At 38.3% G+C, this 21,274-nt stretch overlaps 1 long non-coding RNA gene across 1 annotated transcript in view; it reads right to left on the bottom strand.

The window, feature by feature from the left end:
• LOC113222393 overlaps positions 1–14,064 on the bottom strand; it is a 31,839-nt gene extending 17,775 nt beyond the window's left edge. Inside the window, exons 1-2 of the long non-coding RNA XR_003308377.1 lie at positions 13,983–14,064; positions 13,443–13,627 (exon numbers count right to left, since the gene is read on the bottom strand). This is a non-coding gene — a long non-coding RNA (uncharacterized LOC113222393). The remainder of the gene's footprint in view (positions 1–13,442; positions 13,628–13,982) is intronic.
• Positions 14,065–21,274: the final 7,210 nt, after the last annotated feature.

Below are 21,274 nucleotides of genomic sequence, written 5' to 3'. Positions count from 1 at the left end.
AGTTCAACTCCATCCTGGAATGATACATTTTCCATCCAGCTATCTTCTTGCTGTTTAACGATGAGCATCATTCCTGGGGGAATGTCTCACATGAGATCATCTCCCAGCCCATAAAACCCACTAATAAACAGTCCAACTTGTCCTGATCTACCTTCTCATGGCATATTACATTAAAGAACCTGTAAAATAAGTTAAAGAGATAATAAAGTGATAGCTGAGACTTTACATAAATGGAAAAATTAAAATATAATAATTAACACTACGCTTGGACCTTTGAGTTCATTTCTATTCCCCAGTTTCACTTTTTTCCTGCATATCTAAAAATCAGGGCTTCTTCATTTCACTGTTTGGCTTAAAAGTTCAAAACCTCCCTTCTGCTAGTTATCTAGGGAATCCAGAAAAGAGCTAATTGACCAGTGCTTCACTTTTTTCCCCCCAAACTGATTGCATCATTTTATCTTTGTTCAAGAATTAGCCTCTGAAAGTACAAAGCTTAAGATGAGAAGATGAGATAGGGTGTTATGTAGCACACCCAGACAAAGACAATATTTAATATGAACATGGGAGAAGAAAGAGGCAGAAGGCATTATTTACCTGGTTTGCACGCTCCAGATACAGGCATTGTGACTGCAGTTGTCAAGTGTGTCAACACTGTCAGATTCTAGCTATAAAAATACCTATAGAGGTTCATTATTATAACCCTTGGAAGACAATGAAATAATTTATTGGGAAACACTGAGCCTGCCCTATAGAGTAAGAATTACAGGTGAGTCACACTGCAGCTGATTATAATAACATATTTAAAATAATATAGTTGGTTCTAACATTTAGCTTACATTATTCATTGTAAGAAACTAGCAAACACTTGAACCGTGGTACCAAATAAAACATCTCTTGTTTATCCTCAAGATACCTTCTTGCATTCTGAAGGTTGTACTCACTGGCCTCCGAGGCCCCATCCCAAGATGGTCACTGTCATGTATGAATCCTGATTGCATAAAACTGTCACTCTTAATGTATTTGAAGGAAATGTTTTTTTCTTCATTGTGCTCTGCTAAATTCTGGACCTTAGCCAGTTAACTTATTTCTAAGATTAATGACACCACTCTGCAGCTTGCTATACCTGAGTCTACAGGATGTTCACCCAGATCATTCCAGATCTCTGGAATTTGCCTCATCTTCTTTTTGGGTTGTAACACACTAGACAACTGAGGGAGATAGAAAAGGCAGCAGGAAGGATTATTTACTCAGTTCTTTTGAATGAGTTTGGTAAAAGTTGAAAATACATCCTTCATGGATCAGAAATATGAATTCTATGACCTTTAATCTGCCTTTTCTTCACAATCCTTTTTATCTAAACGTACTTCTACCTTTTGACACAGTAATTCCATCCTAGGAAAATAATGTAAAATATAGAAAAAGCTTTATGCCCAAAGATACTAATTGGAGTATCATTTTAATAATAGAAATAATAAAAGAATAATTAAGTAAATGAGAGGCAGCATTACAAATTATGTTTGAAAAATGTTTTAAATAACATATAGGTGCATATAATTTTATAGATAAAAAAATCTACATACGTGCACTGCATTAGTTTTCTACTGCTGCTGTAAAAAAACTACCACAAACTCAGAGGCTTAAACAATATGAACTATTATTTCACAGTCCTGGAGGTCAGAAGTCTGAAATGTTTCTCAGTGAGCTAAAATCAAGATGTAGCAAAACTACATTCCTCTTGCATGCTCTAGGGGAAAACCCAAATTCCTTGCTTCTTCCAGCTTTTAGAAGCTGTCTACATTCCTTGGCTTGTGGCTCTCTTCTCTAGCAACAGATGGAGTCCTTCTTGTGCTGCCATCTGTCTGGTTCTCTCTTTTCTGCCTCTCTCTTTCACTTTTTTAAAAAAAATTATACTTTAAGTTCTAGGGTACATGTGCACAACATGCAGGTCTGATACATAGGTATACATGTGCCATGTTGGTTTGTTGCACCCATCAACTCATCATTTACATTAGGTATTTCTCCTAATGCTATCCCTCTCCCAGCCCCCACTCCCCAACAGGCCCTGGTGTGTGTTGTTCCCTGCCCTGTGTCCAAGTGATCTCATAGTTCAATTCCCACTTATTAGTGAGAACATGCGGTGTTTTGTTTTCCATCCTTGTGATAGTTTGCTGAGAATGATGGTTTCCAGCTTCATCCATGTCCCTGCAAAGGACATGAACCCATCCTTTTTTATGGTTGCAGAATATTCCATGGTGTGTATGTGCCACATTTTCTTATGACTACATTGGGCCCACCTGAATAATCCAGGAGGTTGCTAATTAGCAACCTTTATTTCATCTGCAGCCTTAATTTACTTTGCCATGTAATTGCATATATTCACAAATTCCATGGATTACGGATTAGGATGTGCATATCTAAGCAGGGGGAGGGGGATTATTCAGCCTACATGTGCTGTGCAAGAGAAACCAACCAACCAACCAAACTGAGCTGAAACAAAAACAAGTAACAACAAAACTAAGCATAGAAAATCTAGATTAAAATATACCACATTGGTCGCATTGCTTACTAAAACTGTGGATTATTGTTTTATTTCCTCTACTTTTCCATGGTTTCCAAATTTTATTATTTTCTAAGACTTATTATTTCCCAAATAGTATTATTATTTTGATAATAAAAAAAAATCTTGACAAACATGTGTTTTTAAAACATTCTCTGGACTATAGTAGCCTATAATTTTATTCTTTTATCTTTTCACATGAATTTTCTTGCTTTCAAATAGTAATCAACTAGTTAAAGGAAATAAAAGGATAGTAAGTACAATAGTTATTGATTAGGATTATCTCCCCTCCCTCTGAAAAAATATAGTAACACCAACCTCATTGACTGAAACAGCTCAGAATTGTGTGTCTGTTTGTAGTTATATGTCTTATTTTCCCAATTAAAAATGAAATAATTTAAGAGCAAGTATGAGTCATTTTTTTAGTTGTCAAAGACAATGTTTATTTTTTATTTTTTATTATATTTTAAGTTCTAAGGAACATGTGCACAACGTGCAGGTTTGTTACATATGTATACATGTGCCATGTTGGTGTGCTGCACCCATTAACTGGTCATTTACATTAGGTATATCTCCTGATGCTATCCCTCCCCCCTCCCCGCACCCCACAACAGGCCCCGGTGTGTGATGTTCCCCTTCCTGTGTCCAAGTGTTCTCATTGTTCAATTCCCACCTATAAGCGAGAACATGCAGTGTTTGGTTTTCTGTTCTTGCAATAGTTTGCTGAGAATGACGGTTTCCAGCTGCATCCATGTCACTACAAAGGACATGAACTCATCCTTTTTTATGGCTGCATAGTATTCCATGGTGTATATATGCCACATGTTATTGGGGTATAAGAATGCTTGTGATTTTTGCACCTTGATTTTGTATTCTGAGAATTTGCTGAAGTTGCTTATCAGTTTAAGGAGATTTTGGGCTGAGACAAAGGGGTTTTGTAAATAAACAATCACGTCACCTGCAAACAGGGACAATTTGGCTTCTTCTTTTCCTAATTGAACACCCTTTATTTCTTTCTCCTGCCTGATTGCACTGGCCAGAACTTCCAATTCTATGTTGAATAGGAGTGGTGAGAGAGGGCATCCCTGTCTTGTGCCAGTTTTTAAGGGGAATGCTTCCAGTTTTGGCCCATTCAGTATGATATTGGCTGTGGGTTTGTCATAAATAGCTCTTATTATTTTGAGATATATTCCATCAATACCAAATTTATTGAGAGTTTTTAGCATGAAGGGCTGTTGAATTTTGTCAAAGGCCTTTTCTGCATCTATTGAGATAATCATGTGATTTTTGTCTTTGGTTCTGTTTATATGCTGGATTACATTTACTGATTTGCATATGTTGAACCAGCCTTGCATCCCAGGGATGAAGCCTACTTGATCATGGTGGATAAGCTTTTTGATGTGCTGCTGGATTCAGTTTGCCAGTATTTTATTGATAATTTTTGCTTCGATGTTCATCAGGGATATTGGTCTCAAATTCTCTTTTTTTGTTGTATCTCTGCCAGGCTTTGGTATCAGGATGATGTTGGCCTTGTAAAATGAGTTAGGGAGGATTCCCTCTTTTTCTATTAATTGGAATAGTTTCAGAAGGAATGGTACCAACTCCTCCCTGTACCTCTGGTAGAATTCGGCTGCGAATCCATCTAGTCCTGGACTTTTTTTTGTTGGTAGGCTATTAATTATTGCCTCAATTTCAGAGCCTGTTATTGGTCTATTCAGGGATTCAACTTCTTCCTGGTTTAGTCTTGGGAGAGTGTAAGTGTCCAGGAAATTATCCATTTCTTCTAGGTTTTCTAGTTTATTTGCGTAGAAGTGTTCATAGTATTCTCTGATGGTAGTTTGTACTTCTGTGGGGTCGGTGGTGATATCCCCTTTATCATTTTTTATTGCATCTATTTGATTTTTCTCTCTTTTCTTCTTTATTAGTCTTGCTAGCAGTCTATCAATTTTGTTGATCTTTTCAAAAAAAACAGCTCCTGGATTCATTGCTTTTTTGTGTCTCTATCTCCTTCAGTTCTGCTCTGATCTTAGTTATTTCTTGCCTTCTGCTAGCTTTTCAATGTGTTTGCTCTTGCTTCTCCAGTTCTCTTAATTGTGATGTTAGGGTGTCAATTTTAGATCTTTCCTGCTTTCTCTTGTGGGCATTTAGTGCTATAGATTTCCCTCTACACACTGCTTTAAATGTGTCCCAGAGATTCTGGTATGTTGTATCTTTGTTCTCATTGGTTTCAAAGAACATCTTCATTTCTGCCTTAATTTCATTATGTACCCAGTAGTCATTCAGGAGCAGGTTGTTCAGTTTCCATATAGTTGAGCGGTTTTGATTGAGTTTCTTAGTCCTGAGTTCTAGTTTGACTGCACTGTGGTCTGAGAGACAGTTTGTTATAATTTCTGTTCTGTTACATTTGCTGAGGAGTGCTTTACTTCCAACTATGTGGTTGATTTTAGAATAAGTGTGATATGGTGCTGAGAAGAATGTATATTCTGTTGATTTGGGGTGGAGAGTTCTGTAGATGTCTATTAGGTCTGCTTTGGTGCAGAGCTGAGTTCAATTCCTGGTTATCCTTGTTAACTTTCTGTCTCATTGATCTGTCTAATGTTGACAGTGGGGTGTTAAATTCTCCCATTATTATTGTGTGGGAGTCTAAGTCTCTTTGTAAGTCCCTAAGAACTTGCTTTATGAATCTGGGTGTTCTTGTATTGGGTGCGTATATATTTAGGATAGTTAACTCTTCTTGTTGAATTGATCCCTTTACCATTATGTAATAACCTTCTTTGTCTCTTTTTATCTTTGGTGGTTTAAAGTCTGTTTTAGCAGAGACTAGGATTGCAACCCCTGCTTTTTTTTCTTTCCATTTGCTTGGTAGATCTTCCTCCACCCCTTTATTTTGAGCCTATGTGCATCTCTGCACGTGAGATAGGTCTCCTGAATACAGCACACTGATGGGTCTTGACTCTTTATCCAATTTGCCAGTCAGTGTCTTTTAATTGGAGCATTTAGCCCATTTACATTTAAGGTTAATATTTTATGTGTGAATTTGACCCTGTCATTATGACATCAGCTGGTGATTTTGCTTGTTAGTTGATGCAGTTTCTTCCTAGTACCAATGGTCTTTACAATTTGGCATGTTTTTGCAGTGGCTGATACCAGTTGTTCCTTTCCACATTTAGTGCTTCCTTCAGGAGGTTTTGTAAGGCAGACCTGGTGGTGACAAAATCTCTCAGCATTTGCTTGTCTGTAAAGGATTTTATTTCTCCTTCACTTATAAAACTTAATTTGGCTGGATATGAAATTCTGGGTTGAAAATTCTTTTCCTTAAGAATGTTGAATATTGGCCCTCACTCTCTTCTGGCTTGTAGAGTTTCTGCCAAGAGATCTGCTGTTAGTCTGATGGGCTTCCGTTTGTGGGTAACCCGACCTTTCTCTCTGGCTTCCCTTAACATTTTTTCCTTCATTTCAACTTTGGTGAATCTGACAATTATGTGTCTTGGAGTTGTTCTTCTCAAGGAGTATCTTTGTGGCATTCTCTGTATTTCCTGAATTTGAATTTTGGCCTGCCTTGCTAGGTTGGGGAAGTTCTCCTGGATAATATCCTGCAGAGTGTTTTCCAACTTGGTTCCATTCTCCCCAGCACTTTCAGGTACACCAGTCAGACATAGATTGGGTCTTTTCACATAGTCCCATATTTCTTGGAGACTCTGTTTGTTTCTTTTTACTCTTTTTTCTCTAAACCTCTCTTCTCGCTTCATTTCATTCATTTGATCTTCAATCACTGATACCCTTTCTTCCAGTTGATTGAATCAGTTACTGAAGCTTCTGCATTTGTCACGTAGTTCTCATGCCATGGTTTTCAGCTCTATCAAGTCATTTAAGGACTTCTCTACACTGGTTATTCTAATTAGCCATTTGTCCGATCTTTTTTCAAGGTTTTTAGCTTCTCTGCAATGGGTTCGAATGTCCTCCTTTAGCTCAGAGAAGTCTGATCATCTGAAGCCTTCTTCTCTCAACTCATCAAAGTCATTCTCCATCCAGCTTTGTTCCATTGCTGGTGAGGAGCTGCGTTCCTTTGGAGGGAGAGAGGCACTCTGCTTTTTATAATTTTCAGCTTTTCTGCTCTGTTTTTTCCGCATCGTTATGGTTTTATCTACCTTTGGTCTTTGATGATGGTGATGTACAGATGGGGTTTTGGTGTGGATGTCCTTTCTGTTTCTTAGTTTTCCTTCTAACAGTCAGGACCCTCAGCTTCAGGTCTGTTGGAGTTTGCTGGAGGTCCACTCCAGACTCTCTTTGCCTGGGTATCAGCTGTGGGGGTTGTAGAAGAGTGAATATTGCTGAACAGCAAATGTTGCTGCCTGATCATTCTTCTGGAAGCTTTGTCTCAGAGGGGTACCCGGCCTTGTGAGGTGTCAGTCTGCCCCTACTGGGGGATGCTTCCCAGTTAGGCTACTCAGGGGTCATGGACCCATTTGAGGAGGCAGTCTGTCCATTCTCAGATCTCAAACTCCATGCTGGGAGAACCACTACTCTCTTCAACACTGTCAGACAGGGACATTTACATCTGCAGAGGTTTCTGCTGCCTTTTGTTTAGCTATGCCCTGACCCCAGAGATGAAGTCTACAGAGGCAGGTAGGCCTCCTTGAGCTGCAGGTGGGCTCCACCCAGTTCGAGCTTCCCAGCCACTTTGTTTACCTACTCAAGCCTCAGCAATGGTGGGCGTCCCTCCCCCAACCTCGCTGCCACCTTGCAGTTACATCTCAGACTGCTGTGCTAGCAATGAGGGAGGCCTTGAGGGAGCCAGGCACGGGATATAATCTCCTGGCGTGCCGTTTGCTAAGACCATTGGAAAAGCGCAGTATTAGGGTGGGAGTGACCCAATTTTCCAGGTGTTGTGTGTCATGGTTTCCCTTGGCTAGAAAAGGGAATTCCCTTACCCCTTACATTTCCTGGGTGAGGCAATGCCTCGCCCTTCTTTGGCTCTCACTCAATGAGCTGCACCCACTGTCCTGCACCCACTGTCCCACACACTCCAGTGAGATGAACCCAGTACCTCAGTTGGAAATGCAGAAATCACCCATCTTCTGTGTCACTCACGCTAGGAGCTGTAGCCTCGAGCTCTTCCTATTCAGCCATCTTGGAACTGCCTGACAATGTTTAAAAGAGGGATAATCATGACTCTTATACAAATGCAAAATGAACACATGTCAAATATTTTATTTCAGTACAATAATGAGTGAGAGGACTAGTAAGATGTTATAACCCATTCAGACGATAATTTAAAGTACCAACCATATAATCAGTTAAGGAATTCTGAAATAAATTTACAAGTAAATGCCTAACAGGTCTATTCACTGAGCTATAATCAATTTCTTCCCACTAGACACAATTAATTTACATTTCCATTATTATCTGTTTTTTTCTACAATTTAAAGCATCATAAAATAGCAGAAAGACAATGAAAATCAGAGACATCCCAGAAGGTCGTGCTAGACACAGAAAATTCTTTTTCCCTCTCCCACCCAACCCTCCCCCACTTTTTTGGGCCCATTCAGTCTCTCTGAATTTTTCGTGACAATACAATACCTCATATAGTATCTTGAATGTAGTATGCACTCAGTATAAATTTGGGGTTTGAATGTTAGATTGAAAGATCAGTTCTGGCCTGATTACATTAAATGGGTTTGGAATGCCGGCTACCTTATTATTCTTTTTCTTTGTCTGAGGCCCCAGTTGTTTGCCCTTCTTCCCAGCTATGCTTACATTAGAAGAAGAGGAACATTTCGGGCCTCCGGGTTTAGCTGGATCTATCAGGGTGATATTGCACGAGAGAGAGAAAGGGCCTGATGCTGAACTATAATGCCAGTTTGAGATAATCACAAGAAGTAATCTCAGGACTCATGAGACCAGAAGTGATAGACTCCCCTACCTTGAGCAAGCACTTATGTGGCTCTGAAGAGAAAACACTCCAGAGATGGCCAGGTAGCTCTCACCATCCTGGCTTGAGTTCTCTAGATTTCAACAAGATTTCCCTCAGGTTTTCCAAAGTTAGAATAAACTGTACTTTTTTTTCAAAAAAGTTTAAAGATTTGCTTGAAAAATCTTTACTTTTAAAGAACCCATTCCCATAACCTCATAAGAGAATTGTAAAAGTAAATGGACTTTTCCTTCAAGAGCTAGAGAAATTAAATAGTTTAAGAACTCTAGGGCCATGATATGTTCCAGAAGGGTGAAGAGGCAGAAATTAAGTGCAATTAGAATTCCAGCTCAAGTCATCAAGATATGAACACTAAAGGAAATAAAAATCTTTCAAGAATTTCAGTTACTCGCACCAACAACTTAAAAAAATACTATTGTATTTTTAAGGCAATGTATAGATAAGTATCAAGGCATCTTTATAACTGTTATCAGAGACAGTCATCTCTAGTGCCCTTGGCTGCAAAGAAAACCAGATCATACCAAACAAGGTAAGATGCCACACATACTGCCAATTAAAACCCTGAACAATTTAAAATGCAGAATGATCTATCTACATTAAATAAAAAACACTCCATAGACATTTATAAATTGCCCCTCAAGCAAAGCAATTTTGTGCTTTGAAAGAATACATATATAGAAAAAAAAAGCTTGGCATTGCACCAATGATCAGCCAACATCTTGGCACTCATTCAGATAGCATCTCCTACTAACAGTTGTAGTAATTTTTCTCATTATAGTGTTTGCACGCACATAAATCAGATTCAGGTGAATTTACAATGTGCCGTGAACTGTCAAACTTATAGCAGCCAGCAGATTGTCTTAAGTGATACAGGATTCATGCCTTTGAGCAGCACATAACTCTCACAGCTATTGGACAATAGTCCAGATGTAGCTTCCTCAGTATTCTTCCATTTCCATAAGCTGATAAGTTTATGTGTGACATTTCAAACTTTTGATTTTTATCTGTTGCCTGATTTAAATTCTAAGTGAATCTTAAAACTGAGATCAGGAACATGAAGTCTTTTTAAATGAGATCTGAATTTGTCTAAGACCAAAGCGGCCTTGGTGCAGCAGCAGCATAGCTCCATGTTCCCTTAGAGTGTGGTCCATTTACCACTTCAAGCTGCAGTATCTGTGGGCATTTGAGCTTTTTCTCTTCCTGCTCAGCCTACAATTTCCAGGTGCACTTCAAACAGACTGAGAAAGATAGCCCCTTGACTGCGTGCATTTCAGGCTTATCCTTCACATAGAATCTCGGCAGCTGCCACATTAAACAGGAAACCCATGGGTCAAAATCTGAACTGAGAGGGAAAAGGTAACAAGCCGACCTGAGCCAGGGGTAATTTATGATTAAGTTAATGAAATTCTAATTAGGCTTATAAAGCCCTGAAGTATTTCTTGCAATGACTTGTCACGAAGCCTTTATTCAGGGAAAGCCAGAGTGCCTTTGATCTGGGTCATGCAGCATATTGTAGCATAGATTCGTGTTTATATTGCCTCTTTTATAGTTAAGCACACTCTTAGAGGCATGAAGGTAATATGAAGCACTGGGGAGAAAAAGAAAAAGCAGCAATCTGTTCAGACCCAATGTGATACTTGCTCAGAGTACCTCTGGGTAATTGTTCAAGTTCTTGATTTACAAAACAGATTATTTTCAGACTAAATAATGGCTAATAAATGCACCAAAAACCATTTTTAGCCCGCAGTCCAGGTTCTTTTAAGAGTGGACTTGTCCTTAGAATTAAGAATATTTCAGAATTAAAAATAGAACATTATTAAAAGTAAGGACCCCTACTTAATTAAGCACGCCTACTGACAGGCATTCAGCAGTGCCCTCTGCAGAGCAGAGGGAGAGAAGAAGCCCACTTGGCAAGTTGCCTGTGTGACAGGGAGCGAGGCTCTGTTAATTCAGAGGTGTATAGATCGGGCTCACACCTGCAATGGGAAGAATCGCCGTGCCAATGGAGGTAGCCAGACCAATCCTGAAGTGTGCTAGCTGGGAATTATACCTTAAGGGGAGGAATAGAAAGTACTGCACTTATTTTTAAAAAATAAGACAAGTCAAACATAAGTCTATGTTCAGGCTCATTTTTACACTTTTAGATTTAATTAGCTTATTAGAAGAAAATCATATTCAGAAGGCAATCATTTAAAAAATCTTCAGGGGCTTGCTTTCAAGATCACATCACTTTAACTTGAACCTTTCTTGACTCGTTTTACTGACATCTCATTACCTTTATAATTATTCAAATAACTTATGCAGGACCTATGCATGCATGGTACGAAGCCAGCCTACAAAAATTGACACCTGAGATCTCAGGTTTCATGTCCTTTCCCACTCTGGCCCATATACTACTGCTTTCCTTTGACGGTCTCATTGGAAAAGATTTCTAGAATTATGTATTCCCTCCTATCTCTTGACTCTACATTTAGTACAGAGATTACTTACACATACCTAATAGGTATTTTTCTTTTTACTTTCTCTTATACTTTCGAAAGGCCATTCAATTATGAAACGAGCTCATCTCTTAAAAACAAAAAACGTTCTTTGACAATGATATCTAATAGCATTGATCTGTCATGGAATACTCTATCAAATGTAATTACTTCTAGTGAATTATTTCATTTAATTTCTTTAAGTACCCTTTGAGGAAAGTACTATTCATATCTCTATTTTACAGATGAAAAAACTGAGGCATGAAGGTAGTGATAATTTTTCAGGCCTATCTAGTGTGGCCTGAATTTAAAGCAGGGTCTCTCTGATATTAAAGCTCTTATTCTTAACCTTGTCATTGACACTCTGTGACTCACTATGCCATGTCCACTTTTCAATTTTCTATGAATTCATGATGCCAAACAATAAATATTTTTCATAAGACTGCTCCCCCAAAATAAGTAGTTCCCAGCATCCTTATGTCCTTAATATATTTATAACAGAGCAACGGCAAATGATGATGATGCAGACTTGCATAGAAAGGACAAATTGTTCTAAATTACAGGATACGTTCATCAGTCAGCATGCTTAAACTGTCCTCACTTAAAATAATGCTTCTCATTGCCTCTTAGTCATGACCACTGTCCCCAGCTGCTACCAACAACAGAAAGAGAACCTCCAGTTTAATAAAATCAGGGTTTCCCTGGAAGGGAAACTTCCAGTGAAAATTTCCTATGAAAATATATTACAAAAATCAAAGAAAACACATGCTATATTTCAGGCTCATGATTGGTCTATTTTAAACCATGTGGGTGTGTGTTCATCTGATCTGTCAAAACGTCTTGAAAAATATATAAGGCTTTTTTGAAAGACTTTGTTCAGCACACACACCCAGCCATGTTGAACTGTGAGTCAGTTAAGTCTCTGTCTTTTATAAATTATTCAGTGTCTGACAGTTCTTTACAGTAGTATGAGAATGGATTAATACAGTAAGGATCACTGGTGTATTGCTATATAACAAAAGTTTTATAAAGACAAAAAAAATTAAAGAAAAAAAGAAACACATTATCCTTAGACAATATTTTAAATCCCAACCCCACCATGTCCTTGACAATTCCTTGAGACATTATTAGGCTCATTTTATAGGTGAAGGAACTCAATCTTAGAGAGCTTAAGTAATTTCTTAAGGATATCCAGAATAATTGAGTAAGAATTTCAAACCTGCTATCCTGCCTCATCTTTTCCACCTGAAAGCACTTGTCTCAGGGAGGATCATAATGCCCTCTCCATATCTCTGTATTTGCTTGAATAACTCTTACTGGCCTTGGAGGACTAACTTAGATATTCCCTTCTATAGGAAGCCTTCCCTGGAACCCCACATCTGGATTGGATTCTTCTTGTATCTGTACCCATGATACTCTAGGTATATCACCCTCTGTCACAGCATTTATCATGATATAATATGGTTGCCTATTTCCTTATGGGTCTCTTCTACTCACCCCAATCACTGACTGTAAGTATCTTGATTACTAGGGACTATGGTCTATTCAATATTTTATTCCCCCAGGTTTAACACGATGCCTAGCACATCAGAGGGACTCCCATGTTTACTGAAGAAAAAAATCAATGGTCAAATGAGTGAATGCAGACTCCAAAGCTCACACACCTGCTGCCACAGGTTAAGTGGTATCTCAGCCTACAGCACACTGCCTCTTAGATCAAGTGTGTGGCAGCACTGAGCACAGGACCCACCGGGAAGCCAGCGCTCAATAAGCATTTTCAACAGTTAAATTCAGGTAAACTCCCCAGGGTCTAAGACAATTATTTCAGTGAAGGGCATCAGCTTTCTCATATTTCAAATCAATCAACACTTTGTCAATAGCACAGCAGTTTAGTCCTACAATTGAAAACATAATTCGTTTCTCATTATTTAAATGGAGGAAAAGGATGAGCTACATGTGAGTGACTTAGCAGTAGTGCAACTTCAATGTTATTGTATGAAATTCAACCTAAGCAGATATGACTAAAGATAACACAAAACTAGAGAAATGAAAATAAGGACTCCCTTTGCATTTAAAAGAAAATGTTAGTGCTTTGCAAGGCTACAGGTAAAAATTAACTTAAAACAAAAAATAAAATCACTCTCTTTTAGCACCAGAGTTGAAGCCTTTGTGGGTAAGACACTGGAGAGTAGTTAAAAGAATGGGGAGGGAAATACAGTGGGTGACAAGAATTAACCCTGATACTGAAAAGAGAAACAGGAAGAGGATAGAGGAAAACAAAATGAGAAAGTCTTGTTCTTTAGCACTCTGGACTTCTCTTTTTACCCACATTCTCTTGGGCATAGAGAATAATAAAAAGGTAAATTTAAGTATTACCTCTATATAAACGCTTCCTGTGGTAGACAGAATACTGCTCCCCACCCTCACAAAGGAGTGCATGTCCTAACCCCTGGAACCTGAGAGTAAGTTGTCTTACATGGCAAAAGGGACTTTGCAAGTGTGTAGATTTTCCTGGTGGGACCAATGTAATCACAAAGATCCTTACAAGTGACAGAAGGAGGCAGGAGAGTAACAATCAGAAATATTCGAAGACACCCAACTACTCGCTTTGAAGATGGAGGAAGGGGCTGCAAGCCAAGGAATTCAGGTGACATCGAGAAGCTGGAAAAGACAAGGAGACAAATTATTTCCCTGGAGGCTCCAGAAGGAATGCAGCCCAGCTGACAATTTAATTTCAGTGAGACTCATTTGAGATTTCAGATCTCCAAAACTATAAGAGGATAATGTGTATTGTTTTAAGCCACTACATTTTTGATAGTTTTTTTTTTACAGCAGCTATAGGAAACTAACACACTCACAAATTTTGCTTTGTGAACCTGAGCTTCTGACATTAGGCTGTTTGAGTCTCTACTTCAGTTTACCCCTGACAATCCCAATGCAACACATCCAATACTAAGCTCATCATCCTCTTCCCAACTATGATTCCTCTCCCAGACTATCCTACATGGTCTGTTACCCTGCCTTTCTTCCAGGTTGAGGCTAGATGCTTGTGATTCTTCCATATCTTTCTCCCTGCTCCCCAGTCTGTCTCCTCTCTTGCCTGTTCTCTGGATAAAGGTCCACTGAATAACACTGTTTTCTACTCCCATTGTCATAATCCAGAAAAGAATTCTAATTCTATAAAGAATTAATTCTAAAGGAATTTAAGGTGGCTGGCATGGGAAAAGAATAATGAACAAAGAAATACCAAAAGAAAAGAGAATGGGGGAGAGACCCTTAAGTACATCTTCGGGAAAGAGGGAAAGGATTTTCCAACAGGCAGTGAGTCTTCATCATATAAGCTGATATAAAGATCTTTCAAATCTGAAAATATGCAGTTCCTATGGTTAAAAAAAGTGGAGAAGACTTGTACAGAAATCAAGTGAACCAGTCTTTCCAAAATACTCCAAAACTGGTGGTTCTACTTCACCATGCCTCAAGTTTTTACATGGCACACAACTATGATTTTTAGCAACCCCCTGCCCAAGATGTGATGATGGCATATACGAGGTGCTCATTCTTTCCACAGCAGAGCAGAATCAGGTTTCAGGATTCCAGTCATTCCCTAAGATAAAAGTATCCAGCAAGAAAGAGTTAGTTCATGGAAGGTCTGGCTGACCTAGTTAAGATAATATTTCATCCTGTGAAAGTTGTTGAGAGAATAAAATATGTCACCAAAAGCTCAATTAGATAAGGAAACTCTCTAAAGGGCCAAACTCTTAGAAACCAATAAAGGAGAACGGTTCACTTTCTAGTGACAGCTTGTCACATTCCAAGAGAAATGTCTCTGCTTAGGCAGTCTCAGGACACCAGATACTGACTCTGTCCTGACATGCCCTACAACTCTAAAGTCATTCAGTTCTGGGTTTTGGAAAACCGCATTTATAGATACATATATTCTATTGTGATCTTTATGATATTTGGGTTTTTTTTAATAAGCCATCCAGAGTGTGTAATTTCCCAAGACAAATGAAAACAACTGACCATCCCCAAAGGGTCAGTCCTCAACAGGATCACTGCAATGGACATCCGACATTTCTTGGTGGCAGTAACCAATGACATGCTACAGTTACTGGAGTCTCAATGAGAATCTCACAGTCTCTGCAGGCAGTTACCAACTGTGTGCTACAATTCTGCTCCCCAAGCCTCAGTGGAGAGCCTGGTGAAGACTTGCCTACCAGAGTATAACCCAGATTCTATCCTAAATTGTGTCCACTTTTCTTGCCATTTTAGCCAACGACAATCTGTACTTCTTAAAGCCAAGCAATGTCTTTAACTTTGATTTACACGTAGTTCAGCTTTAGAAATTTAAAATTCTTGGAAATGCATTTAAATAAGTGTTCAAATATCTGCCTTTTGTCTCCCTCCCACTTTCCTTCTTGCTCTCTTATGTGAAAAAGGAATATGAAACCAATGAACAATTGTATCAAACTATGCTTGTCTCACTCCTGCCCAGAAGATAGAGTTGAAATGAGCACAAATTTAAGTGGTATAAGTATCCGAAATTTCAGTGTTCTTACTCCCTCCAAATGGCTATCCATGAAGTAGTCCAACCAAGCCCAAGGTGAAGCATTCTTCCTGGTTCTGCCAGTAAAGCTTCGTCAATAAATAAAATCACCAAAGAAAGATACAGCTGACATTCTATAAACTATATCCAGTCATATGGGAAAGATAAGATCTACCCTAATTATAAGAATTACAGGAAAAACTCTCTTTTATAAGAAAATTGAAACCAAAGAAAATGTTTCATTAACTAAATCCCATTCATGAGATATTCTTTCTTAAGAGTATACTTCTGATTGCTTTACTCTCAATCTCGACTTTAATTGTTGAGATTAAAGCCTTGGGCAAAATCAGGACAGCAGAAATAATCACTTCAAAAACAGAGTGTTCACTTATAGATAAAATGTCTAAAACTAGGGCAGTGAGTGAGTTTGCCGTGAAATAGGAGAAGATATGCTGCAATCAGGCTGACGCAGACGGAATACAGAGATCCTAGGGATTCAAACAGTGCAGTCTTCTATGAGACTGTGTCACAGGTCTGTAAACAGTCATGGCCAAAATACCCAAATAAAGAGTTGTAAAAGATGTGCTCTTAGCTAAGTATTTCACGAAAACATGACTTTCAGGGTTGCCTTGTGTAAATGGGTCACAGAGAGTTAAGGAGACAGAAAATGCAGTGGTTTTAACTGAGTTGTTGAGCATTCCTTTAAATTCTGAAATGGTTCTCTTGAGAACTGTTTCAGTGCTCACTGAATTCCCAGCGTTTAAAAATATGTCTGAAACAATCATTGTTTAATTTCATCCCTCGAGACCCACCCTCCAAAAATGTCCTGTGGCACATGCATTGTTACTTTCTAAATTAAAGTAATCCAAAATTGGCTTTATTCTATGAATACAGGGAAATATTCCCAGCTTCCTTTCAGACAACTGCTTTAACTTTAAAAATAATAATGCGAAGAGAAGAAAGAAATAATATTCGATGTAATCAGATGTCTCGTTTTTTTAAAAGGAAACTTAAAGAGATGCTCCTGTGTACCACACAACTTGCACTTGTGACTAGAGTCATTTTCCTTACCCAGAATTTCCACCTGAAATAGCAACTAGGCACAAGACAAATACTCTCAGCATAACAGAACTGCAGCCTGTCTATGATCATTGACAGGAAATGAGTCTGTGATCTGCACAAACATAAGCAGAAAGAGCAAGGCAACATCTTTCCAAATAGATTCAAACATATTTGAAGTCTCAACTGTGATGCAAACTGTTTCATGGAAAGGTGGATTCTTTTCAGGGCTGAAGTCATTCTTCTAGAATGCAATAAGTAAAGTGCTTGGTCAATAAGTGCTTGTGAGCAGCCAAGGTAATATTTTCTAAACTTCACTCCAAAGAGCAATAGTTCTTCCGAAATACTATAGATACTCCTTAAAAGTTCATTTAAGTAGGCATGGGAGCTTAGGAAATTTCCACTTTACCATAGACTTTGCCTTTGCTATGCTAAGGTGTGTTGAGACTCTCTAAGAGTAAATCATACTTACAACATACTTATTTGACCAAAAAATCTTTTCACAGAGTCTTTTAGCATCTCTTGGGTTCCCTGGTGCTTTAAGGAACACAGGTTGGAAAACATGGCATTCGTGTAATATAACAGACTATGGAGTAGTGGTTGCAAAGTTAGAATGAAGTGACAGTCATTCTAAAGCAGTCTTGTTACATGTAATAGTGCCATCTAACCCAAGCAAAGGCATCAAGTACTTTGCTACACCAACTCTCAAACTTCTACCAGTCATCTGAAGTTGCAGATTTGAGCCAAATGATAAATAATTGTATTCCATAAACCATTTGGGAGCATTTCTCAAGATCTCTTTATAGTTTGTTCCTGAAATTTTATGCAATTGTACATTTTTGGTGCCAGGACTATCTGGCTGTACATTTAATTTTCAGTTTTGTTTCAGAGCCTTGTCATTTCATCAATCAGAGCTATTCCATCTGCTGAAATGCTGACAAATCCAGCTGCTTTGTCACTTCTAATCAATTTCATTAATGTCTCCACGTTCTGTTTCAATTAGCGGCCTATTCTTTGCACTGTTTGATGACTTGATACTACCTACTGTCTGCAGATTAAAAATCAAATTACAAATTGCTTTGTCCTTGACATTAAAAATCCTGCCTTCTTTATCAAATCATTTCCATTTAGCACGTTTACCCCTCTTAAGTTAAATTATGCTCTACCACATTGTGAAGTAAGGGGTTCAATTGTTGTACAATAAATGGATCCATACTAGGATGTTCTTCTTGACATTCACTTAATCCTTCTGCCCTCACTCAGAATTCAATCTTCTTTCATCTAAGTCTTTCCATTGTTGTGATTTTTTTCCACACATTACTTTGAACACCTACTTGAAGTGTTATTTACCTGGTTATAATCTTTACTCATTTTTTTAATTCATCAGACACAATACCGACATCGTCTATGTTCTGCAATTCTTGACTTAGAAAACCGTCAAAGAAGAACCAGTTGAACAAAATCATCCTGTTGCTGATTATATTACTACCCAAACCCAAACAATGAGGAAGTAGCCTTTGAATGGTATTTTTCAAGTAGATATAATACCTCTTCACTGTTTCCTGTCTTTCTTTAAAAATTAGTCTATGCTTACTTATTTTAATTGTATAGAATTGTACAAATTTTCACTTTTGTAAAAAAAATCCAGAAATAGCATTGAATTTTGACTGTCCTTTCCCATGCTTTGTGTCATAACTGACAGCATGGAGCTTTAGTAGCCTAAAGCAATACAGCAACAGTGCTGTGGGTCATGTTTTTAACTTTAATGACAATCTGTAATTGCCTGCAGCCTGCCTCATTTCTGGCCCTGCTGATTTCTTGAGGACCTGTGATAACACAGCTCCAACTTGGTTCTCTAATCTGGCTCATGTCCTCTTTTATGTGTTTTTTATATTTTTTCAGGGTTATCAGTCTTATCGTAAAGTAGTCAGAGTCTACAATTCTACCTCCTTCTTCAGGGCATTCCAAAAAATTAGAATTTCCTTCTATCCTGCAAGCTTTCACAACCGTCTGCTTTTTCCTGTGGCTGGGAGTGGTGAGAGTTTGAATAGCAACAGCTTTGCTACAAATTGAACTGTCTGATACCAACCATGAAATCCCCTTTAGCTTTAATCTTTTTTAGACATTTGAAATTTTCAAAATACTGCTTGTCGGGGTAAGTTCCCTTTGCCTCCAGTATAGCTGGTTCACATTTGACTTGCACTTAAAAGATATTGCAGTTATTTCATTCTTCTTAGAAATATTACCATCCTTGACTGTTTACAGAAACATATGTGTGTTCATTTATTCAAAAAAAAACGGTTTTTGACCACCAATTATGTGTTAAACATTGTCTTAGAAGGTACTAGAATTCAACAAGGAACAAAGCTTCCATCTCATGGAGGCACAGTGGTTGAGATAGACATGATTGCTAGAGAGAGAAAGGGGGCCTATGACATTACCACTAAACAAGGAATCAGCATAAAGTAAGAGCCAGCTGGATGTGGTGGCAAACAGGCTGGGAAAGAGGATGTCAGGGGCCAGAATCCCTTGTTCAAATCCTGCCCCCTCATTGATTAGCTGAAACCTTAGGAAACTTCTTTAACCTCACTGTACCTCATTAGCCTCATTGATAAGATCGAGGCAGTAATGGTTCTACCTCAAATATTTGTTGTGAAGATCAAATAACTTAGTACTGTAATGCCTTAAAGCAGTGTCCAGCACATAAAAAAAGTGTTATCAAGTATTTGTAAAATTTAAAAAAAAAAAAAAAAACAGATAGTAGGAAAGCATTATGATCTGTGAAGTATATTTTGCTCTGGGAGTTCGTTGCAAGTGTGCCTCAGCTAGTGTAGGAGGAGTCAAGGACACTCTTTAGATCTGAAGGAGCAAGGATAGCCACTACAGAGTGAAAGAAAAGAGAATAGAGTGGTGTCTGTATAGCTAGAACTTAAAATGCCCATGAAAGACAACTAAAAGTATCAGGGCAGCAGTAGGGACCAACTTGAAAAGATTGGGACTTTAAAATTCCAGAAAGCCGGAGGTCAAGAAGATACATATTAATAATGTAGAAAACTATAAACATCATGGATAAAACAGAGTAATATCCCAAAATGCGAAAATTTAGACGATCCCTTAGATACTTGAAATAGTAAATAGAGCCAATAGAAGAAAGTGCAGTCACTTCCCTGATTGTAAAAGTAGGAAGCTAATTTCCCAATGAAGTAACACAGATTCTAAATAAACTGTGGCTTCCTGGAAAAACAAAAACAAACAAACAAACAAAAAACTAAGATATTCTGGAGATATATCCCTACTTTTGAAGGAGGTTCACCTCCCCCAACCTCAAAAAGAAAAAAAAATAAACTGATAGAGTTGGAAGAAAAGATCATTCTTAGAATAGCAGCTCTTCTCTTATCAAGTCTTCTTAGCAGTTTCCAGGAACAAAATACAACTTTGTGGTTTATACAATCCACACTGCCTACATAGAGAGAGATGGCAACAGCTTAAGTGCTGCCCTTCCAATCAGTGATCTAAAATAGACTTCATATTCTACTCCAGGGTATTATTCTATTTCCATTAGATTGAATCACATGAAATTGCCATTTTTGTAAGTCAAAAATGATTGAGTAACAGCATTTTCATATGGTTAAACCTAATATATGTTATGGGAAATTTTTAGTTTGTTGTGATGTTTTGTGCTGAAAGATAAAACCACAAGAGCTGCAAGTATGCTCTCAATTTCCCAATGAACAGTAAAGTAATGCAGAGCTTACCATTTCATGGTGAAAGATTATGTACATGCTCCAGTTGCTGGAAAATGTGTCTCCTTATAGAAAGCAAAACTGTGCCTCTTTATAAATTCTGCCCATTAGTACCAGTTCTTTTCTCTGAAGTACCTGAAATAAGCAATATTTCTGTCCCACTAGAGAATCCTGGATACTTCACACATTCTCTAGTCTTTCTAGTTATGTATCATCAGCACATGTGATTAGCACGTCCTCCATATTTTAACTCTAGTCCGTGAAACAGCACTCTAGGTACACTATGTCAGCTCGCTGAGATTCAGCCTACTCACAGAAGCATTCTGTTTACACAGCTTTCTGTAACTCCTTAGCCTTGGAATACCATATACAGATATGGCATGTATATCAGAAAAATGCTTCGCATTATTTTAAGGATAGGCATTATGATTTGAGTACCACAATTCTGTGAAGACATTAAGTCTATGTCACCATTTCAATCATGCAAGAGGGTGGCATGGTGGTTTGAGACAGTTGGTCACTGTATCTAGAGTGAACACTTTGGCCACAAACAATAGGAAATAGTAAGACATGGTGGCTACCCAAAGGATTACAAATCATTCTACTATAAAGACACATGCACACGTATGTTTACTGTGGCACTACTCACAATAGCAAAGACTTGGAACCAACCCAAATGCCCATCAATGAAAGACTGGATAAAGAAAATGTGGCACATATACACCATGGAATACTATGCAGTCATAAAAAAGGATGAGTTCATGTCCTTTGCAGGAGCATGGATGAAGCTGGAAACTATCATTCTCAGCAAACTAACACAAGAACAGAAAACCAAACACACTATGCTGTCATTCATAAGTGGGAGCTGAACAATAAGAACACAAGGACACAGGGAGGGGAACATCACACATGGGAGCCTATCGGGGGGTGAGGGACTAGGGAAGGGATAGCATTAGGAGA

The sequence above is a fragment of the Piliocolobus tephrosceles genome, chromosome 11 (genome assembly GCF_002776525.5).
Source record: "Piliocolobus tephrosceles isolate RC106 chromosome 11, ASM277652v3, whole genome shotgun sequence".
NCBI lineage: Eukaryota > Metazoa > Chordata > Mammalia > Primates > Cercopithecidae > Piliocolobus > Piliocolobus tephrosceles.
Note: the sequence above shows the minus strand (reverse complement) of the source record. Positions and strands in the feature narration are given on the sequence as shown.